This window comes from Sapajus apella, unplaced genomic scaffold (genome assembly GCF_009761245.1).
Source record: "Sapajus apella isolate SASKATOON/1434 unplaced genomic scaffold, GSC_monkey_1.0 scaffold61, whole genome shotgun sequence".
Lineage (NCBI taxonomy): Eukaryota > Metazoa > Chordata > Mammalia > Primates > Cebidae > Sapajus > Sapajus apella.
Genome location: NW_022437001.1, coordinates 5,320,864 through 5,329,590, shown reverse-complemented (window position 1 = coordinate 5,329,590; position 8,727 = coordinate 5,320,864).

Here is an 8,727-nt window from a genome sequence, read left to right as displayed (position 1 = left end):
AAAAAAAAAAAAGCTGTTTTAAAATATAAAATCTACTTTTAGCTTAGTGGCTAAAAAAAAAATAGGTGGTAGGCTAGATTCGGTCTTAGGCTATAGTTTGCTGACCCTTTGGTCTAAAGATATCCACAAATGCTCAAAGATTAATGTCACGGTGGCAACAAGGTTTCCAAATGGACATCCCCTTTCCTTCCTATTAACTGGCTTCTGGTACAATGCTAGGTACTGGTGTGGTCCCAGGGCCCGTAGCTTCTCTCCCTCACCTGCACCATTTACATCCTGTTAGAATCTCTCAGCTTTCCTAACAACTGGGTCTTAATTCTGTCTCTAAAAGGCCTTCACCACATGGCCTAACTTTTCACTGCTGCTATTTCAGGTCAGGCTCCTGGTCACACTTTCCTCTCACCTGGTCTGACCTGACCAAACAATTACAAACACATGGTATATACCAAAAAAATCTTGTGGCTGGGTGCAGTGGCTCACACCTGTAATCCCAGCACTTTGGGAGGCGGGCAGATGACCTGAGGTCAGGAATTTCAGATCAGCCTGGCCAACATGGTGAAATTTTTGTTACACCAAATTCAGAGTTAAAACATCTTTTTACTCATGTAACACACTCTGAGTGCATTCGCAGCCTGTAAAAGAAATGGTTACTTAAGCTGACACTGCAGAACATTGCAAGAAGTGTTGATTAGAATCTACACGTTTGCTCTCAGTTTATGAATTCCAAGCAGGTTGGCTAATAGGAAGTAGTGGCTCTTCCACAGCTACTCAGCCCTGGATCATGGCTACCTGTGTGTCGTTCCTCTGCAATGCCTGTTGTTAATATTTTGGTGCATATCATTCAAGTCTTTTTCTTTCATCACATATGTTCTTTAATTTGCAAAGTTGATCTGATAGTCTTACTTGCTATTTTATAATATTTTTTTCACTAACAACATGTGATTGATTTTTTTTTTTTTTTGAGACAGACTCTTGCTCTGTTGCCCAGGCTGGTGTGTAGTGGCGCAGTCTCGGCTCACTGAAATCTCCGCCTCTCAGATTCAAACAACACTCTTGCCTCAGCCTCCTGAGTAGCTGGGACTACAGATGTGTGCCACCATGCCTGGCTAATTTTTTGTATTTTTAGTAGAGACGGGTTTTCACCATGTTATTCAGATTGGTCTCAATTTCCTAACCTTGTGATCTGCCCGCCTGGGCCTCCCAAAGTGCTGGGATTACAGACGTGAGCCACCGCGCCTGGCCGTGATTGATTTTTTAAAAGCCGTGTGAGGTTATCAATCATCTGGCCTAACTATAACATAATTTGTCAGTTTCTTGTTTTGGGAAACTTAAGCTATTTAAAATTTTTGCCTATTGTAAATATTGTTGTGATTCACATTCTTAAACTTAAATCTTTGGGTACAGCCTGATTATGTTCTATAGAAAAGTTTCTTGAAGTAATGTCACTGGGTCTAATGGCAAGAATTTTTAAATGATGACCTATACAATATTACCACCATGAAATAGATAATCACTGGCACCAATTCAGTGCATATTTTCACTCTGTTTTGAAAAATTAACATGTATGAACACAAATATAAGTTTACGTAACTTTTTTTTTTGAAACAGAGTCTTGCTCTGTTGCCCAGGTTGGAGTGCAGTGGCATGATCTCAGCCAGCTCACTACAACCTCTGACTCCTGAGTTCAAGCGATTCTCCTGCCTCAGCCTCCTGAGTAGCTGGGATTACAGGCATGTGCCACCACACCTGGCTAATTTTTTTTTTTTTTTTTTTTTTTTTAAAGATGGCCAGGCTGGTCTTGAACTCCTGACCTCAGGTGATCCACCCACCTTGGCCTCCCAAAGTGCTAGGATTATAGGCGTGAGCCACCGCACCCAGCAATTTTTGTATTTTTAATAGAGCTGAAGTTTCACCTTGTTGGCCAGGCTGTTTCAAACCCCTGACCTCAAGTGATCTGCCCACCTCAGACTCCCAGTGTGCTGGGATTACAGGTGTGAGACACTATGCCTGGCCAGTTTATGTATCTTTTTTATTTTTTTATTTTTTAAATTTTATTTATTTATTTATTTTGAGACAGAGTTTCACTCTTGTTGCCCAGGCTGGAGTGCAAAGGTGTGATTTTGGCTCACTGCAACCTCTACCTTCCTGGTTCAAGCAATTCTTCTGCCTCAGCCTCCCAAGTAGCTAGGATTACAGGTGCATGCCACCATGCCCGACTAATTTTTGTATTTTCAGTAGAGACAGGGTTTCACCATGTTGACCAGGCTGGTCTTGAACTTCTGACCTCAGGTGATCTGCCTGCCTCGGCCTCCCAAAGTGCTGGGATTACAAGCACAGCCACCACGCCTGGCCAACTTTTTATTATTTATTTATTTACATACTTATTCGGAGATGGAGTCTCGCTCTGTCACCCAGGCTGGAGTACAGTGGCAGGATCTCAGCTCACTGCAACCTCTGCCTCCCAGGTTCAAGAGATTCTCCTGCCTCAGACTCCTGAGTAGCTGGGATTACAGGTGCATGCAACCACACCCAGCTAATTTTTGTAGTTTTACTAGAGATGGGATTTCATCATGTTGGCCAGGCTGGTCTCGAACTCCTGGCCTCAAGTGATCTACCTGCCTTGGCCTCCCAAAGTGCCGAGATTACAGGCGTGAACCACCACACCCGGCCTATATAACTTTTTAAAAAAGTTGTTGTGTTATTTATGGGCGGTTGTATTGAAGGTTTTTAAGCAGAGGAATGACATGATCTGATTTTCATTTTAGAAGGATCATTCTGGCTGCTATGCTTCAAATAGGCTGCAGGGAGCAAAGATAGAAGAAAAGATAAAAGCAGGGAGTCTATTTCAGTAATCCAGGAGGGAGATAATAGCGGCTTGCAGCAGGAGACAGCAGTGGTGGGAGTGAACGGTGGTCAGATTCTGGATATATTTTTGTAGGAAGACAGATTGCACGTGGGGTATAAGAGAAAGAAAGGAGTGCAGATTAACTCCAAGTTTTTTAGGCCTGAGCAATTAGAAGGATGATGTTGACATCAAGTGACAGGGAAAAGGCTAAAGATGGAGCAGGTTTGGAAAGAGAATAGAACAAGAGGTCAGTTTGGAGATAGTAAGTTTGAGATATCAATTAATCCACATAGAGATGTTCGGTAGGCTGTTGAATAGATGAGTCTGGAGTTCTGGAGTGAACAGGCAAGCATTAGAAATATAAATTTGGAAATTATTAGGATATGGATGGTGTGTAAAGCCAGGAGACTGAGTGAGATTACAAAGGGAGACACAGACAAAGAGAAGAGGACCAAAACTGAGACGAAGGAGCATTTAAACATGAAGAACACTTACTATTCACCAGGTAAGGTTCTACATGCTTTGCATAGATTCTACATTGACTTGTTTAACGTCTAAAAGAACTCAATGAAGAGGTACAGTGTGGTATACCTCTAAAGGTTCCATTTAGCAAAGGAAGAATCAGAGGCACAGAAAATTGTCCATAAATGGATAAATTATTTCATGATATGAGTTGATAAATAAGTTTTATCTCCCTTATTGAATAATGCAAAGTTAATCTGAAATAAGTCATGCAAAAATTTTTTGCACGTTTTCTTCAGTATGTTTCAAAAATCTTAGTAGTACTAGAAGATATTTCAGTTATATTTTAAAGAATTAGCATGACTAATCTGTTCAAAGTGCTTTTCTTTCCAGCTGACAACACATTTTAGGAAAGAAGATTGAAGGAGGTAAAGAAAAAAATGCTTATGTTCAAATTAGAAAAAAGGAGAACCATTTTTAGTGTTAAGCATTTCTAAAAGACATTGTCTCTAATTGCTTTCGCGTATCTCTTCCTCAAGAACCATGTATTCTCCAATTATATTTAGGGATGGGAGAGGCAAATCAATAAAGAGAAATTGTCATTACTCCTACTAGCTCACCCTATAATATATATTCAGAACTTCTCAAAGAGTCAGTTTCTAAGGCTATGACTTGCCCTTAACAGAAATGTGCATTAGACAGGGAAGGACAAAAAGCATGATGGTGGTTTAATTCCTATAGAAGGCTTCCAGTTAAAAAATACTTCAAATTGTCCCCTTGGTACCATGGATATTTTTATATCTTGAAACCAAGATACAGGATAAATAAATTTGCACTGCTGTCTTCCACCTTCTCTTCCTTGGGAAAAGGGTTAACGTTAAAGGGGAAGTGGAAAAGGAGAATTTGCAAGACATTTTTTCAGGCAGATCAATTTTGGGAAAAAGAAGAAATCAAAGTGAGGATCTGGAAATAAAATTACCCATACCGGTTGTCCTTGGAAAGTCTTTACATATCTTTGGGGATTCCTATAACTCAGGTAAAATGCTGTTGTCTAAATAATCCCAATATGGAGGGAGAAAATAAAGAGAGTTATCTAAAAAAGCAGGAGTGACTATAAAGGCATTTCTCTATGGAACACCAAATATGAGACAATGGACACGTGTAATTTACCTGATATTAGAGAGCAGTATGACCCTTGAATAATAATACCAGGAAAAGCAGAATCCAGGATGAGTTTAGAGGTGTGAAAAATAACCAAAAAATACCCAGAAGAATCTTTTCAAGGTCATGTTCTTACCCAAGAACAAAAACAAAAAGGCTGTTCAGGGAAAGATGAGGTAATATTGAAAAGATAACAGAGAAAGCAGAACTAACGTCTCTTTTTCTCTGTTCTCTCAATAACTACCTTCGAATGGAAAGGTTAAAAGAATAATGGTCACGAGGGAAACTAAAGCCAAGGAAGGTAAGAAATAAGAGGAGATTTTTAAAACACTTAGTCATTTTAATAATGTATTTAATCTATGCCCAGATAAGGTATACCCTAAGATAGTGAGAGAACTTGGGTTGTAATCATGCAACTAATATTGTCTTAGAAAGTAATTTTATGGGGGCCCGACATAGTGGCTTACGCCTGTAACCCCAGACTTTGAAAGGCCGAGGCAAGCAGATCACGAGGTCAGGAGTTGGAGACCAGCCAGACTGGCCAACATGGTGAAATCTTGTCTCTACTAAAAATACAAAAATTAGCCAGGTACAGTGGCACATGCCTGTAATCCTAGCTATTGCGGAGGCTGAGGAAGGAAAATTGCTTGAACCCAGGAGGCGGAGGTTGCAGTGAGCCGAGATTGTGCCACTGCACTCCGGCCTAAGTGACAGAGTGCAGGTGTCTCAAAAAAAAAAAAAAAAAAAAGAAAGAAAGTAATTTTATGAACAGAAAGTCAGCATGAATTCATTAAGAATCAATGCTGTCAGGCCAGGCGCGATGGCTCACACCTGTAATCCTAGCACTTTGGGAGGCCAAGGTGGGTGGATCACCTGAGGTCAGGAGTTCAAGACCAGCGTGACCAACATGCAGAAACCCTGTCTCTACTAAAAATACAAAAATTAGCCAGCTGTGGCGGCACATGCCTGTAATCCCAACTGCTCAGGAGGCTGAGACAGGAGAATTCCTTGAACCTGGGAGGCAGAGGTTGTAGTGAGCAAGATCTCGCCATTGCACTCCCAGCCTGGGCAACAAAAGCAAAACTTTGTCTCAAAAAAAATAAATAAATAAATAATCAATCCTGTCAAACTAACTTACATAAATCTAAGTAATAAAACTTAATAAACTCAACACCTAGGAACTCAGTACTCAAGACCTAGGCTTTGTATCTTTTTCACTAAACATTATATTAGAGCATTTCTCCTATGTCATTAAGTACTCTCCCACACTATAATTTAAAATAGCCACATAATGCTCAATTATATGAATATTTTCCAAGTTGCTTAAGCAATTCATCCTGGTCTAGTCTAAACTGTTTCAAATTTTTGGCTTATAAAAATCATTCTGGGAAGCCAAGCACTATGGCAGGCTTCATAGTCCTAGCGACTTGGGAGGCTGAGGCAGGAAGACTTCTTGAGCCCAGGAGTTTGAGGCTACAGTGAGCTATGATTGAGCCGTGAATAGCCACTGCAGTCTAGCCTGGCCAACATATCGAGACCTCATCCCTCCTCTCTCTCTCCTCTCTTTTTTTTTTTTTTGAGACAGTGTTTCTCTCTGTCACCCAGGCTGGAGAGCAGTGGTGGAACCTCAGGTCACTGCAACCTCCACCTCCCAGGCTCAGGCAATCCTCCTGCCTTAGCCTCCTGAGTAGCTGGGACTACAGGCACACACCACCACGCTCGGCTTATTTTTTGTAGAGGCAGGGTTTTCCCATGTTTCCCAGGCCGGTCTTGAGCTCCTGGGTCAAGCAATCCACCCAGCTCAGCCTCCTAAGGTGTTGGGATTACAGGTGTGAGCCTGTAATTATTTTTTAAGTATCATGCAGCAGTTATGATCATTTTACATAAAACTTTGTAAACTTTTTAAAAATTTAGGTTTAATTCTCAGAAAAGGAATAAATCAATCAAAGGGCAAACATTTCAAAAGTCTGTTAATAAGCACCACCAAAATTGTCTCTAGAAAGAAGTACCTATTTATATTCTCACCAACAATATATGAGTGCCTATTTTTCTGACTCTTTTTTTTTTTTTTTTGAGACAGAGTCTCAATCTGTTGCCCGGGCTGGAGTGCAGTGGCGCAATCTCAGCTCACCGCAACCTCCGCGTCCCTGCTTCTAGCAATTCCCCGCCTCGACCTCCCGGGTAGCTGGGACTACGTCGCTACACCCAGCTAATTTTTTTGTATTTCTGGTAGAGACGAGGTTTCACTGTGTGGCTCAGGCTGGTGGCGAACTCCTGAGCTCAGGCGATCCGCCTGCCTCAGCCTCCCAAAGTGCTAAGATTACAGGCATGAGCCACCACGCCTGGCCTATTTTTCTAACTTTGAACAACAATGGAAGATTTTGGTAGAAAAACCCTTGTTTGGTAATTTTTTACTGTGGTAAATATACATAATACATATTTTACCACTTTAACCGTATTAAACCATATTAATTCTATCCATTCACAGAACTTTTTCATTATCCCAATGGAAACTCTATACCCACAAAACCAAGAAAAAGTTAAAAATATTTCTTCAATTTTGCCACTCCTTTGCTATATGTTCTTCAATCACATCAGTAGTACTCTTCCCTCTTCCTAAGAGAGTGGAATTAGAATGGATTAGAATAGGAAAGGCTGTTCTATGGTAACAGGCAACTCCAAAATCTTCTGGCTTACACTACAATAGTTTATTTCTCACTCAAGTTACATATTCTGTGCCAGCCAGTGAGTGTCTCTGCTTCACACAGTCTTTCAGAGTTCCAGGCTAATAGAGGGTCCAACCATTTCATAGATTTTCTGTTGGGAACACGGGGATTTCAAAGTTACAAAGGCAGGGCAAGAACATACGAGAGAGCCTTGCACCAGAAATTAAATGCTTCAGCCTGAAAATCGCGCATGTTCCTTTCACTAGAGCTGGAAGAACACAGTTAAAATGAGTAACACAGCAGGGTGTAGAAATTATATCCCTTCCTTGGATCTTAGAAGACAGAATTGGATATGCGTGAGTGCCAGAAGTCTCTATAGCCTCATTCACATCCGCATTATATAAAGCTGGCTTCATAACTCCTTACAAAGGTTTATTTTCTATTAATGGAGTCCAAACATTAATGTTTCGTTTTTTACCACAAGAAATCCTGGAAGAAGAGAAAACAATTAATTTAGAAGAATAGTCATTTGATGTAAGTGAAAAGTCACGTTTCATGGAGAGGTATGTGAACATCCTCCTATACGTTTATATCTAAACATGGTAAATTGCCACCTTTGGGCCTAGATTTTTTTTTTTTTTTTTAGACAGAGTCTTACTCTGTCACCCAGGCTGGAGTGCAGTGGTATGATCTTGGCTCACTGCAACCTCCGCCTCCTGTGTTCAAGTGATTCTTCTGCCTCAGCCTCCTGAGTAGCTGCGACTACAGGCATGCGTCACCATGCCTGACTAATTATTGTATTTTTAGTAGAGACAGGGTTTTCCAATATTGGCCAGGCTGGTCTCGAACTTCTGACTGTGTGATCAGCCTGCCTCAGCCTCCCAAAATGTTGAGATTATAGGCGTGAGCCACTGTGCCCAGCCCGGCCTAGCTTTCTTAATAACTTCTACTTTTTGAAGTAGATGCTGATGCTTTCCAGCAGCCTTGGACCTTATGGTTTTCATGTGGTTAGTCATGTCACAGAAGAAGCCCCATGGTGAATGCTCAAACTCTTTACAAGTTCACAAGCACCTTTTTTGAGAAATGGGATATCAGTACTTAATTTTTTGTTAAATATACACTTTTTCATTTAGCCCATTTCTGCCAAAACCTTTTGTTTTTGCAAAAAAAAAAAAGTATTACCAAACTGTAAAATATTTAAATAGCTGTAGATTTGTATAATATAACAAAGGACAAATAGCTATAGCAATAGGGTTCAGTCTACTCTCTATGTGCTCTATGGCAGCTCTGCTCAGCTCCATTTTCTTGTACATCTTACACTCAACCTGTAATTTTCTATGCTTCCTGTTGACCCTGCTGACTGGCCTGGCAACTTTGTTCATCTTGCAGGTTGCTGCCCGGGCCACTCTGAAACTAGTTGCTACACAAAAATAGCCCGCAAGATTAGCAGTATCAACTGCCTCTCCTCTGGCCAGTAATACTGGAAGGAGTAGCTGTCATTATCTGATCATATCTCAGAGAGCTCTCTCTCTGTCACTCAGGCTGGGGTGCAGTGGTGCAATCTTGGCTCACCACAACCTCTGCCTCCTTCAA